Source organism: Hyperolius riggenbachi, chromosome 9, assembly GCF_040937935.1.
Source record: "Hyperolius riggenbachi isolate aHypRig1 chromosome 9, aHypRig1.pri, whole genome shotgun sequence".
Classification (NCBI taxonomy): Eukaryota; Metazoa; Chordata; class Amphibia; order Anura; family Hyperoliidae; genus Hyperolius; species Hyperolius riggenbachi.
The window spans coordinates 87123462-87139315 of NC_090654.1; positions in this window are offsets into that span (position 1 = coordinate 87123462).

Sequence of the window (15854 nt, forward strand, 5' to 3'; positions counted from 1 at the left end):
ACCTCAACAATTTTTAAACTTTACCAATAAAGATGGCCACGGCCTTTAAACCGCAACCTGGAGTGTATTTAGTTATTTATTTATTTATTTATTTATGTCATAAATAACCTTTTTTCCCAACAGTGTTGACTACAGTCCCATGAGTCAGCAGCAATCTGTGCTGGACTTATATAAACGTTATGCAAGCCCTGTGATTACAGTTTCGCATGTCTCACAGAAAGCAGTCAGCGAGCCTTTGTTGCAGAGCATGGCACATTATGTAATCATCTCCAGCAATGTATTGCCCAACAGATTTGTTTATACTCAGTCTTTACATTACAGTCTGTTCTTGTGCCAAACACGCTTCCCTGGATATTGAGGCCCATTCTGCATCTGATCCATCTTATATGATACAGAGATCCCACCAGACTGGCCCTATCACATACACCAGAGTCTATATCTAACTATCAAATCTTCAGTCATTTGTATGTTCGGGTAGTAACTTTTGTTTTTCTTAACATCTTAGTAAGGGGGCTTTTAGGACCATTGTAGTCCCTTACACACTCCAATGAGTTCAGGGTCACCATAAGCTTGCTGGTTAGTCTGTACCTCTCGGATTTACAAGCCCACTGGCGAACTCAGGGGGCTATTCCGGGTGTCTGGAACCCCCCCCCCTGCACTGAGCTGTGTATTCAGCCAGGGAAGCCCACATAATATAAACAGCCTCATTCTCCCTCCCTTCTTACTTCTGGTGCCTCCCTCCAGCTAATAGAATGAGAGAGGCAGCCCAGCTTCCCTCACAACCATCACAAGAAGATGCAGCCTGCAGTGAGAGAATGTTGATTATGGAGTCCTGGACTCTCCACAGCACAGAAGTGTCAGACATGATGAAATTAGAGTGCAGGCAAGCTGGTAAATATGCACAGCATGATGCAGAGCTTGCCTGGACTCAGGGTCTGTGGGCAAACATCTGTCTGGTCTCTCCCCATTGTTATAATGACTGCATGTGTGGATAAGGTGTGGATAACAAGCTGAAAAGTTTTTGACAGTCCCTAGACTCCAGGAGGGCTTCTTTCTGACTTGTGTGAGAGACTGACAGGGACAGGAGTCCGATTACAGGCAAGTAGCCTGTGTGATGTGGGACTTCAATACAGATAAGTTCTCTGCTCCATCTCAGGCTATTCTCAATTTCTCCACTCCTCTCTCTGGGCTAGTGCAACGCCAAAATGACAATAGCAATCGCTAGCAATTTGTGAGTGTGATTTTGTGAAGTGATTTTCAGAGCGATTTTTGAATGAATTGCTCAAAAACATGCTACATGCAGTATACCTGCGATTTTGAAAAAATCACAACGCTGCTGTGGGAACACCCACATAGGGTAACATTAGCCAAGCGCTTTTCAAATCACTGTTGATTTGAAAAACGCTCAGAAGCCCTCTTGGTGTGCACCAGCCTCCCTCATTCACCTTTGTTTCCCTCTTCCCCTAGAGCTGACTGTGTGTTCTTGTCTTACAGGAAAGCTAAATAAAAGTGCAATCCTGGTGAGGCAAAATATTATTATTTAGTATTTATGTAGCGCCGACATCTTCCGCAGATGCATATATCCCTGCATCATATGGGTATCGCTTGCGCTATGTGACACTATGTAGCATATTCCACTGAATTGTCCAAACTAAGTCTATCTCCTGTTCCTCTCTTGGGGAGTTGTTCCAGCGCTGTACCCCGTTCACATTTGCTGCTACCAGAAGCCCTCAGAAACACTAGTGTCCTTGAGTACTTCCAAAGATAGGCAGCTCCGTAATACGCCAGCACACTTTTGTGCATGGGCAGTATGGAGCCACCTGTATTCGGAAGCACTCGGGACATACGTGCTTCTGGACCTTTCAGGAACCCCCCCCTTAAAAATCCTGCGTTTGCCCCTGAAGCCCTACTCCATAGAGCCAAATTAATCCATGCCATGCACTGATGAGGATCAAACAATCCGAAACAGTTTGTATGCATGTTGGATTATTATGGCTCTGTACAAATTAACAAACTGACACATCATTGCATTCCAACGGTTCTGGAGGTGTGTTTAGCTTCTAAGGGTACAATGGTTATTTTGCATATATTCAGCAGTGTTGCTCTGGGAGACATCTCAAACTCACTCCAACCTGAATTATCGCAAATTCTTTCTGTTTTAGGAAAGCAAACTTTTGTATGTTCGGGTAGTTATACTGTTATATACTGGTAATGGGGGTTTATCACCAGTTCAAGTGTTTCATCAGGAGGTCAAAAGCTCTCTGCTATTTTCTGCTCAGATGAATTCTGTAAGAGGCTAGTTAGAATAAACTGAAATAACTTGTTTTTTTTTTTTACGGAAAATAATCTGTTTTGTTGTTTTGTGTGGGTATGAATCTGAGCTGGACAGTTTCTCTCATCTTTATTGGAGTTCCACAAAGGCAAATGTGTACATTGGTTTCCTCAGAGCCAGTGGCGTGAAGTGAGAGCATGGTGCCCCCTCGATCCCTGGACCACATGCAAGTCACAGGATCGGGAGGCGGCGTATGGCAGCAGAGAGTGTTCTGCTGTGAAGCAACGTCTGGAATTAGGAAAAAAATTACAAATGCTCCTGCACGTGGTTTTTGTGAGCAAATGGGGCGGTTTCTTTGCTAATTGGCTGCACTTGCAGTTGAGGAGAGGAGGAGGAGGCCTCTGGGCCCCTCTGCAATGTCAGGGGTCGCAGCAGTGATTGTTACGCCCATGCTCAGAGCCATTTTTTGGACCAGTGCTTGCCTGAGGTGGCCAGTCTACCACAATACAATGGGTGCTATGCACAGGATCAGATCGTAAGGCTGTAGCTTAGTCCTTCATATTTAATTTTATCCAAAATTACTCTAAGCTCATTGATTGCTGCTGCCTGCTGCCCCAGGACTCATCATTTCTAACAATCCCATTCCCCCAAAGCTTGAGGCCGTCACTTCACATATACTGCATGGTCCTAGAGACACTCTTGTGCACTTGTATAGCAGTGATTTTGGGGTGTGATAAAGTGCTATTGGTCCATACTTTGAAACAATAGGAAATCAACAGAATATTCATACATGTTTCCACCTGGCAGGAAATTCCATACATAAATTCGCCTATTACCATTTATATGAATAGTGTGGACAAGGCTTCCATTCTCTTTTGAGCTTTTACTGCTATGTGTCTATGGGGTGTATTCACTAAATGTCAGTAAAATTGCAAAGGAGTGCATGGCATTTTTACAGCTGCTTCTGACAATGATGTGCATTGCACAATCACCTAGGCAACCCAGGTTGTGCTAATAGTGCAATGTGTGCTACCTAACGGTCAAAAGTACAGGTAAAATTACCACGCGCACATCAATTTCACCAACATTTAGACAATACATCCTTAAGTGTGAAGGAATTTCCTTTACTTTACAGTTCTGGCAAGAAATGGTTAACTCTCTCCAGCAAACACAGTGACATCATTTCCTGTCCCGAGCACCAGTAAGGTTAGCATGGAGGTCCATATATGTCTTAGGAATAGGAAGTGATGGAAAATATCCCCAATGGGAACATTAATTACACAAAAGTTCTAAACCCTTGGACATTTAAAACCATAGTCATTTCTTGACTTATGGAGCTGGACTTTAATATGTATTTTGAGCTGCGTGGATGTGAAATACAACCCAGATATGTTTATTGGAATATCTGTAAATATTTCTTCAATACTGAGTAAGAGGGTAAGAATACCCAGAATCCTCTGCTCTGCCCCTCCAGGAACAGTACAGCCTTCTGTGGATCTGAGTGCAACGAATGGAGAGATTGGCATCATTTTTTCACCACCCACATTCCCTGCCCCTCTCCACACTGAGGAAACATGCCCGCAGTCCAGCCTGTGACTCAGACATCCGTGTCGGACCTGATGAGGGTTTGACTGCTCGCCATGGTTAGCTGGCACTCATTACGGTTCCTCAAGGTCACAAACATACAGACCTGTAACAGAGCTCTGTTTATATCACATTTATTCCTTTACAAACACAAGCTGCCCCCACCTTGCTCAGCTCCTGGAACAGGACATAGATGGGAGTTTTCAGATGGAAGAAATTAGCCGAGAGACGAAAATGTCTGTTCTCCTAATCTCATTGCTGGCTCAGGAGGAGAGAGGTGGCGGATCTGTTTAACTTTTCACGCAGTTGCTTTACAATACTCCATTGTTCATATCAGAGGTCTGAGGGCTTAAATTACTTACAATGTAGAATGGGAAAGAGTAGGATTCCAGCACTCAAAAGAGATTGCAACAGGGGGTTGGGTTGGACTATGCTGTGCTGTAGACTGTGTGGATATGAATCTCTTTAAATTGCGTGCTCCGGCACAATGAAGGAATGAGGTTTCAAACTTGTAGCAGCAGAGAGGGAGAGTAAAGCCAGCACTGCAATTAGGGTAATTTATTGGTAAAAATCAAAGCACTTACAGTCAAGTAGCAGCTGGATGCTATGGCAGGTTAAGTGGGCGCCAGGTCTGTGTCCCCCCGCGTTTCGCGCTAACAGCGCTTGTTCACCGCAATGGGGAGAGTACTCTCCCCATACGCTACTTGACTGTAAGTGCTTTGATTTTTACCAATAAATTACCCTAATTGCAGTGCTGGCTTTACTCTCCCTCTCTGCTGCTACAAGGTTAAATTACTTACACACTGAATATTTTGCAGTTTTTCAGCTGTGTACAGATACCAAGTTCTACATCCGCCCAAGAAGTGCGCACAGCTCTGTGGAGTGGGGAGGAGGTAGGACTTGCGAGCGGCACCATGCTGTGGAATATTTCTGCAAGAGCAATAGGAGACAAATGATAGCAAGATATTGACCAGCCTCCCTGCTCACCGTACACTTTTTTGGCATTTGGACAGAGCAACTGCCATTCACTAAGTACATTTTAAAAATAAAGAAATGCCTGTGAACCCCCCATGAGGAGATGGGCTAGTCCAAAACTTGTCGGTTCTGTCAGATTTCTACTACCTACTGTAAGTGACAGCAACATAGGAGAAAAGTAATTTATGGCTCATTTTGCTCTGGAAGAAACATGCTTCTTAATTGTATGTGTTTACATTATTTTAAATTTTAAACTTTTCGCAACAAAGGTCCTTTAAGAAGCCACTGATACTCGCCAAAGCATTCCATAAGGGTCAATGGGCTGTTACCCCAACTTAGCAGATGACTACTTTGCTGCAAGTTAATAGCAGGTCTTGGCCCCTGAGATTGCTCCACAAGTGACAGGGAGAAAAAGTGACTTTGCAGTGTGAAGATGAGACAAGCTGAGGTCAGGACTATCCAGTAACAAGCAGACTCATGGTGGTAACAGGCCGAGGTCAGGGCTGGCAGTATAGTATTCAGACGGGATAAAAGTAACAAGCCAAGGTTGGTGCAAGTGGAGGTCAAGAAGAGTTGAGGTCACTTAAAAAGTTTATCTCTTCATACTGATAAAAAGTAATAGTCCAGGGGGAACTGAGGAGCTAAGGAATACATCAAAAAAGTCGTAGAAGAGTCAGAAAAGTTCTCCCGGAGCTACAACTCTCCTGGGATTTGAACTCAAGTTATCTATGAGGTCTTGGAGCAGCAGTCTTATAATAATAACAGATGAAATCAAATACAGCAAATGTAATGTAAATTATAAAATAAAATCTAGCTAAATTAAAAAGTAAGGATTGAAGACATAGGCCCATATGTTATAATTAACTTTTCTCCTAAGTTTTCTCCTAGGAGATACATTTTTGTCTTCTCTGTAAAGTAACTTTTCAGCATGCTGCAGTTGAAAAAGTACCAAAAGGTAGGTTAAAAAAATGTACTGATAAAATTATTCTGAGTATTTTCAGTATTTCCTTGCTTCCTGGTGGCTTATAATGCATTCTATTGATAAAGTATAAAAATGTCACCCACGAGAAAAAATGAATTAAATAAAGGCCAAAGTTTCAAATGACCTCAGAGGCTTTGTGAAGGCATATGCTTTTAACAGATGCCTTTTCATTTGGATTTAAGCAACCATATGGATAAGCACCATCCTAATAATAACAATATTGATAATGAGGGCGGAGTGTGCTAATTGGGAAATCAAGCAATCAAAAATAAAAAAGGGGGGAGAAAGTACCCAATATGCAGCACCAGTCCACTCCAAATATAATCCAAATTACAATACTTTAAAGTATTGTAATTTGGATTATATTTGGAGTAGACTAGTGCTGCATATTGGGTACTTTCTCTCCCCTTTTTTATTTTTGATGCCTTTTCATTTGGAATCCGGGTGATGCCAATAATTACAATATTGATACTGTTTTGTGACCAGTATTCTACTGTTGGTCTTGTAATAGTACTCTTGTGTGGGTTTTTGCTGCTGCTCTGCACTTCTCCACCTTAACACCTAACCTTCTAATCCTACCATCCCATCAATGTAAACCCCTAACCCTAACCTCCACTCTAATTTAGATACCTTCTGGACACCTACTCCTAACAACCTCTAATGCTAACGCCTTCCTAAATGCCTAGCCCTAATCTCCCGATCTAATATGCCCCTAACCAATCCTCTAACACTAACTTTCCTAAAACATTGCTTAACGCTAACCTCTAACTGGTGGCTACTTGTAGCAAAGTTGACTGTTGCCCACTAGGGATGTTTACCTATCAACCCTTGCAGGATGCTCTGGTAAAGACCAGCTGTCCCACTCTATGAGAGCTCATGCCAACCACTATTGGCAGAGCCAACATCACCTTTGGAAATGCTTAATTTACAGGCAGATTAGTTGTCTAATCATGATTTGCATATTTTATGATCATTGTATATCTGTCAGACAGATTAAAGTAGTCTGACATAGCATACAACCTATTAGTCTATCAGTTATTGGCTGCATACAATTGGCCTTTGAACCAATGTATTGTAATTTGTATGAAAATCCCAATTTCCACCTGCGGTCATAGTTTTCAAGTCCCGGAAGCAACATTATTGTATTATAATTTATTATTCTGTTCAATAACAGAATGCTATGCAGTCTAAAAATAGCAGTGAGCTATCAGTGTATCCTGCACACAGAAGCTTCCTTCTTTAAATCAAATCTGTATCTCTTGCATTCAGAGATAAAAGATCATAACTCTTTGAAACAATATAGTGAGGTTAATTTTTTGAATGAGGATGAGTATAGGCTCATAAAAATGGATAATTTTAGGTTACCAATATTTTATCTGATCCCTAAGATACATAAAAGTGTAGAGATACCACCACATCACCCCATGCTTTTAGCAATTGGAGGCCCATTAGAATGAGTTACTGTATTCTTGGATTCTGTACTCAAGAACATAATTGAAAATCTCCCACTCTTTGTGAAAGACACATAGGATCTTCTTCTGGTATTAGAACAGTTCAAATTACTGCCAGTGGATGTCTTAGTGGAAGTGCACTTGGACTATCTATACATGTCCTTCCTTCATGATTGAGGTTTCAGGGTGACAGGATTCTAATACAAAATGCATGGATTATCATTGTCTGTAACCTTATTTATTGTCCAGCACTGTGTAATATGTTGGCGCTATATAAATCCAATAAATAATAATAATATTTATACTCAATACATGAGAAAAATATGGTATAAACTGAAATGAATGGGTAGGTGGTGTTGAAGAAATACACCCCTATAGAATAGTTTTTTGGGCTGCTTCAGAGATGATAGTGGCCTTTAGATGCCTGTCCCCTTCCATATCTGAGATACCAAATAAGGCCCAGCCAGGAGTAAGGGAACATAATTCAATAGGTAAGTAATTGTATATAATTTATTTATTGGTGCCAAAATCATTTAATGACTCTACAATGCCAGAAGTTATGAGCTAAATCAGCATGTTCCAAATTACCTTTACACAAAAATGTGAATCAGATGATATTTGAAAAGATTTCAAGAGCATCACTCCATGTAACAAAGCTGTTTAGAATTTAAAGCGGAACTGAAGTAAAAAAAACAAAAAACAAAGAATTTCACTTACCTGGGGCTTCTGCCAGCCCCTTGCAGCCTTCCTGTCCCGCGCCGGTCCTCCATGATCCTTCGTTCTCCCGTCGCCAGCTACTTTCGGTTCGGTCGACTTGGCAACTGCGCCTGCATGCCCTGGGTCATGCATATCTTTCTCCACAATAGTCTTGCAAGTCGACGGTACGACAGTATCAAAAGTAGCTGGTGCCGGGAGAACAGAGGATCTTGGAGGACCAGCGCGGGACTGGAAGGTTGCAAGGGGCTGGCAGAAGCCCCAGGTAAGTCAAACACTTATTTCTTTTAATTATTTCAGTTCTGCTTTAACCTCCTTGGCGGTCTGATTCTTTCCAGATTTTAGGGTCTAAAAGCGGTGCAATTTTTTTCACTCTTTCAGACCCTAAAACCTGAAAAAAATCATTCTGGCAGGGAGATCTGCAGCAAAATTAAAAAAAAATTACCTTCCTGGGCTCCTGGGCTGCAGTTTTCTCTTTGCCCACAAGATGGCGCTAATATACATATAAACGAACTTCTCTATATTTCTCTAATATAGAGAAGTTCGTTTTCAATATTAGCCCCGCCCCCGATGACGTCACGCTGCCACCACCGCTCTGCTGCTGCCACCACGGCTGCGCTGCTCCAACTGGCTGCCGGGTCCCGGGAAGAATAGCGGGGACATGGGGGATCCCGGCGGCCAGGGAAAGACCCCACACTGCTGGGGAGAGAGGCTGGAGTCCCGCTGCGCAGCGAGATTGCGCGCGGGACTCCACAACTGCAGGTAAAGCTCTGCAATGCCTACCCCGACCTGAGCTCGGGATCACCGATAGCAGCTGCTTTTTTCTACCCCGAGCTCAGGTCGGGAAAACCGGCAAGGAGGTTAAGACTGTTGGTCAAAGTATCAGAATCAAGAAGGGAAAAGTGCTGAGACCATTTTGTCACATTTATTTTGTGTTCTGTATAGTCAACAGGAGGGCATACGACATTATATTATAGAGCTATGGCCCTAGTTGGTGCAGTAGGCTCCATAAGCATTTGATCAAGGGCATTTTCTAGTCAATATCTGAAAGTCTATGAAAAATTTGTGAGATATAGGACTTTACCTGAAGAGCTGCCAAGGACTCATAAAAGGATATTTTGTTTTATGTATTTTGTAAACTAGGTGCTTGGTTGCAGCGCCATTTATGGGCAAAGACTTTACAGGCTGCTTCCTTGAGCGCAATGCCTTTAAGGCTGCCACTGCATTTGTCACATCATGCCTATGATCACTATGATCATCGGCAATAGCAGCAGCCTATTTTGTCATCGTCCACTGTTCCGCTTCTCCCCCAAGAAGGAGTGCATGGCTCAGTGACTCAGGAGGACCCAAAGTCCAGCCTTCAACTCTGCGCCCCATATTCCCCTCTCCCCCCTCGCTGTCAGTGGATCGCTCTTTGCCCACTCACAGGCAAGACACAAAGTTCAGCCAGCACCATTCCGCCCCTAAAACTGCCCCAATTCCCTGCTTCCTGCTATGATGGACCCATTACAAAGTGAAGCCTGCTCAACTCCACCCCCAAGATCGCACCACTTCCCGCACCCTGCCCGCTATGATTGCATGTCTTAAAAGCTGTGTGCCCACTCTGTGCTACTGGAGTTTGGAGGATGTCGGTATCAAAGCCACCGATGTATGTAGGCTGATCCCACCACTGTGGATTGCTTGGGTTGTCAAATAGGCCAGAAACAGCCCTGCTTGGTTGCCTTTAACTCTCCTTATAACTGGGATAAATCATAGGTATGGTGACAAATTAATTAGATAAATTTAGTGAATCAACATCATTATGTGTATTTACTTTTTGCATTTGTTTCTGAGCCCAAGTCCCTTTAATTTCTCTCCACACTTGGAATCCTCCTATAAACAAGCTTATACAATAAAGCGATACAGAAGTTTGTCCCTGTTGCAGGAATCCTGGCACTGATCAGGCAATATTGTGCAACTGGCATTCACATCGCATCCTGTGCATTTTGCCTACTGATCTCTGCATTGAATAAGTCTTGTTTTCGTGCTTCTTCAAGACATGAAAATAAACTCAGGAAGAACCACATTAAAGCAAACACTGCCGGCGATATATTTTTTCCATTGCCAGCCTCGTCTGGAGAGAAAGAATTTACTGTACTAACGTTCCATGAGCAAAAGCTTGGAGCATGGCCAGCGGTAAAGTAGTAAAGTATGCTATGGAAGCCGCGTTATACAATTGCTCCAACCTGACTCAGATTGTTTTCCAGGTCCAGAGACGTCTGTGAACAGTTGTGCAATCATGTCATAATACATTCATCACTTCCCTGACACTCGATAAACAGGATGATTATTAAAGTGAAAAATTACAATAACACTCATTACCACAGTTGTTTCTTTCTTCTAATTTTACACGTAGTTTAGATACTGCTGGTATAGCTGCCTGACACTTGTTATCTCTCGGTGCCCTCGCAGCTCTGCACCAAGAGACTGGTACCTCTCGAGCCTTTCCCTTGGTCCAGCCCTAATTAACGTGTGCATTGCTAATAAAGCACACTTTGCGCTACTTGCGTAACACTTGCTATGTAAGCTGTATAACTATGTTAACGGGTTATTGGATTTCACTGGTTGTCTATGTGACTGATTCATCTGCTCCAGATGCGCCCTTTGCATGAAAGTTCGCGCACAAAGGTGTGCTGCGAAATACTCCTTTATGTTTTTAGTTTTGCATAAAAAAAGGAAAGTTTCTACGAGTCCAGGCCCTTTACATAGGAAGTTACTGTTAACAGGGGGGGTTAGCTGTGATCAACAAGATGTGTTTATTCTTCCACCATTGAGGGTGCAAAAAAGCTATAGAACCTTTCTGCGGTAGATCCAGCACATTCTCTGATATGGTCATCACAGGAAACTAAACCACGTCAGAAAAAAGGCCTTCCAGAAATACTAAGTTTCAAAACCAACATTCCCCGTGATCTGTCCTCATGAAAACCAGAGCTAAAATGTCCTGTAATTCACTTCTGATATATATATATATATATACATATATATATATATATATATATATATATATATATATATATATATATATTACCTAACTGATAGAGTTAAATGATGCAAGCTTTCTGGGATCTAGTCCCCTTCTTCAGGCATATTTCCAGATGATAGCTGAAGCAAAACACTGATGCAGTTAAATAGTAACCACGAAGATGACAGTTGTGCTGGTTACTGTTTATCTGTTAGGTGTCAGGTGATCAGCAGGCTAGAGCCAGTAAGTCTGTGCAAGCACATACTTCTGCTATATTTAATTCCACATTATGGCATAATTTGAGGAATATTTTGAAGTGGCATGGCTGCAGCGGGTCACAGCTCACAGAGAATATTATGAGGTTAATTTTTCTAGCTGGTCCACAGCCTGAGATATTTATCCCCTTGACAGTGAATCTGGTAGTTCAGGCATGATTGGTATCCATTATAAAAGGGAAAAAGAAAGCCCATACATACAGCACCACTGGAAAAGGTACAAAAAAAGTTTATTCCAATATACTGACATATAATAATAATAATTGATACAATGAGAATCAAAGGATCAAGTAAAACCAATTAAAATGCGACCAAAATCAATATCCTGCTGGAATAATATCATATACTACAGTATTATACATAATAGCATCATGTTGCATCAATCTGTAAATAGGCAATAGATATATTGATAGACCAGCAAAGTGGGCTTCTGAATAAAAGCCCAACAGTGCTTGAACCCGGGTTCAGTAATGTTAGTGCAAAAATAGTGCAAAATAGCAAATAGAAAATTACAATGCATGAGTGTACAAAAGTGTATATATATATATATATAAATGATATAATATGAAAAGTGTGCAAATGGCTGCTAGCAACAACTAGATAGGAGCAGCCTATAGAGCAAAGTGCATAGATAGAAATAGTCAGAGTGCAAAAAAATAGGAGATACTTATGCCCCGGTACAGCTGGTATGATGCAAGCAGGAGAAGAAATCGGCACCCCTCAGGACAGCCCCGCTAGCTCCGCGGGCGTAACCCCGCTTTGAAGGAGAGAGGACACCGCAATGAATGCACGCCGAGCCGGCGTTTAAATGAGGAAGAGGAAGGAGGGCGTGCACATGCGAGCCGGCGATGCGTCACCCGGATGTGACGTCATCGCCGGCTACGAGGAGACAGGAAGGAGTAAGGAAGAACTGCGAACCAAGGTGGAGCGCAGCAGTAAGTACCCGGAAACCCAGGCTAAAGATACAACAGGGAGGAGACACGAATAGAGGCAGCCCCTGCACTCTGACTATTTCTATCTATGCACTTTGCTCTATAGGCTGCTCCTATCTAGTTGTTGCTAGCAGCCATTTGCACACTTTTCATATTATATCATTTTTATATATATATATACACTTTTGTACACTCATGCATTGTAATTTTCTATTTGCTATTTTGCACTATTTTTGCACTAACATTACTGAACCCGGGTTCAAGCACTGTTGGGCTTTTATTCAGAAGCCCACTTTGCTGGTCTATCAATATATCTATTGCCTATTTACAGATTGATGCAACATGATGCTATTATGTATAATACTGTAGTATATGATATTATTCCAGCAGGATATTGATTTTGGTCGCATTTTAATTGGTTTTACTTGATCCTTTGATTCTCATTGTATCAATTATTATTATTATATGTCAGTATATTGGAATAAACTTTTTTTTGTACCTTTTCCAGTGGTGCTGTATGTATGGGCTTTCTTTTTCCCTTTTATATTATATATTTTGAGCCCTAGCACGCTTGGTATGTATTTACATGTGCAAGGGTTGCGGACATTAATTGCATTTTGTACGCTCAAGGTGGTCTCTTTTTACCACCTTCTCAGTCCTGCACCTTGCTAGTTCTATTGTAGGAGTAGTGTGTATTTTTGTCACTGCTCATTATTACTATTCATTTTCATTCAGTGGATCTTTTGATTTGATCCGCATTTATCTTTGACACTTTGAGATTCAATATGGAGGGCTTTCTGGATGATTTGGAGACAGGGTGGAGTAGAAGGTTTGAGACTGCATTTTCCGGGGCGGGCCTGGATGGGGGAGGCAGTGTACCTGATGAGGCTAAACAATTATGTAGAACTTTCAAGGACCTCAATAAGGCTTATTTGAGACTGTGGTGGAATGTCCATAGTCTCAAACAGTATAGGGAAGAAAAAATCTATCCAAGGGGCCTGAGGGTTCAGATTTTTCCAGCATGGGAGGTGGAGGATGATTATAGGACCACATGGGAGACCGGTTTAGCCAAATGCTCTGTCATTATTATAGACATGCTGATTGAACATGATGAGAAATTGATGATTAAGAAGAAGACGGAGATTCAGAGGCTTGAGGTCTCCCTTTTGGCCCTTGATAGTAATACTGTTGTCAAACCATTTCTTAAACAGCTCAAGTCAGATATGGATAATTTTGAAAGATTTATCATCGATGGCAAAAAGAAAAAGTTGACCAGGGACCGCCAGGATTATGATAATGGAGCAGCCTATAGGTGGAGACATAGGGGAAATGGGAGGAAGCGCAGGAGATGTCCCAGACCCAATAGACCCAATGGGGAAGCCCCCCGACCCATTAATTATGAACAACATCCTAGAGGTCCACAGGCTAATGATACCATCTCAACAAGTGATTTTTTATCAGACAGCGATGCAGACGCAGAAAACGAACAAGGAGGGGTGGTAGGAGACACAAGAATGAGACATCTCAGGGACCCACACACTCCACGGGTCAAGAGAATGAGGGAGCAGCAACACATGGACTAAAAGTAATTAATCTCACTAGTCACCAGCTAACTGGGGCTGAGCAGGAAGTTTTATCAAGGGGTCTCACGTTTTCACCTATGAAGGGTCTGGATAAATTTGAACTCCTCAAAGATGTTTATCTTTTTTGCAGAAAATTGACATTTAAGAAATATTTTGATGGTGGCACAGGGGCCCCGCCGTTTATGGAATCTTCGGACAGGCATGTCTTTGAGGATCTAATGGCATTACTGCAAGATAATCAGCAAGAGGAATCGGTGAGTGATCGATCAAGTATTTTCAGACCTAAATCTAAACAAATTATCCCCTTTGGCTCATGCCCTCAGATTAAGTTTTTCTTTGAATCAGTTTGCAAGGAAGTGGAACGTTTACCCATTGTTCGACAACAGGGCCAAAATTTGAGTAAGGAGGAACAACAAGCCATCAGAGATCTATCTAATAATGACTCTTTTTTAATTAAGGAAGCTGACAAGGGTGGCAATGTTGTTTTATGGCCGAAAGAGATGTACTTACAGGAAGCATACAGACTACTGAGAAACAACAACCACTATGTGCCCTTACCTGGAAACCCGACGGATTATTATAAAGCGTTGCTGGATGATATATTGACACGAGCCTATAATACAGGTACTATTTCCAAGAAAGAATTGGAGTTCCTTATGGTCAAGCATCCAATAATACCCACTTTTTATTTATTACCAAAGGTCCACAAAAATGCCACATGTCCTCCAGGTAGACCTATTGTAGCGGGGATTGGGGGACTTACTGCCCCCATCTGTGAATTTATTGATTTTTTCCTACAAAAACATGTCATCAGCTTAGACTCATATTTGCGGGACAGCTCAGACCTTTTGAAGACACTTGAGGGCCTGACAGTTTTGCCGGGCACTCTATTAGTGTCCTTTGATGTAGAATCCCTGTATACAAACATTACACATGCATGGGCATTAAAATCCATGGCTTACTTCTTGAGCATGGAAGGGAACCAACAGAGTGAACTTAAAGGACTATTGCTGTGTCTAGCTGATTTTGCGTTAAGCCACAATTATTTTTTATTTAACGGCTGCTTTTACAAACAGGTCTGCGGCGTGGCGATGGGCGCGAAGTGCGCCCCTTCCATAGCCAATCTCTTTTTGGGCTTTTGGGAGCGGGAAGTGGTGTTTGGTCCAGCTATGGAGAAGTTTCAATCATTTATTTTAGGTTGGCATCGCTTTATTGATGACGTATTTATGTTATGGGGGGGCTCTGGGGAAGAATATCAGGAATTCCTTAAAGTACTCAACAACAATGATATGAACATTCATCTAACGGGCCATGTTTCCTCCACAGATATTGACTTTTTGGACATCAAAATTAAGATTGATGCGGATGGTCATTTGAATACGGACCTTTTCCGCAAGCCGACTTCGGTAAATTCCTTGTTGCACTATGGCAGTGCACACACTAAACCTTTACGTAACAACATACCAGTGGGGCAGTTTCTTCGTATACGCCGTATTTGTTCTAATCAGGATGATTTTTTTACACAGGCACGTGGCCTAACTGAACGGTTCAGGGATAGGAGATACCCCAAAAAAGTGATATCTGGTGCTTATCAGAGGGCCAAGTCCACCGAAAGAACAAGCCTTCTTCATCAAGCTCCTAGAGTAACCAACCAATTGGTAAGGCTTAGCACTACATATAATAATCAATGGAGGGACTTATATCGTATCCTCAACAAGTCTTGGCCAGTTCTACTTTCAGATTCCACCATTGCTAAATTCATCACACCTCAGGCTTCTATCACCGCCAAGAGATGTCCAAGTCTCAAGGACAAACTTTGTTCGAGCTATTTTATTGATGGAAAAAAGAGATGTAGGGGCCCTTTAAGAGGCAGTTATCCCTGTGGTGAGTGCAATATATGCCAGTACATGAGGCCACAACAGTTCATTTTTGATGTGGGTAGAACCAAACAATACAAGATGCAGGGCTACATTAATTGTAAAAGTAGAGGAGTGATATACGCATTGTCATGTCCTTGTGGAAAAATATATGTGGGCCAAACGAAGAATATGCTCAAGGTTAGGATACAACAGCATTTATCTAAGA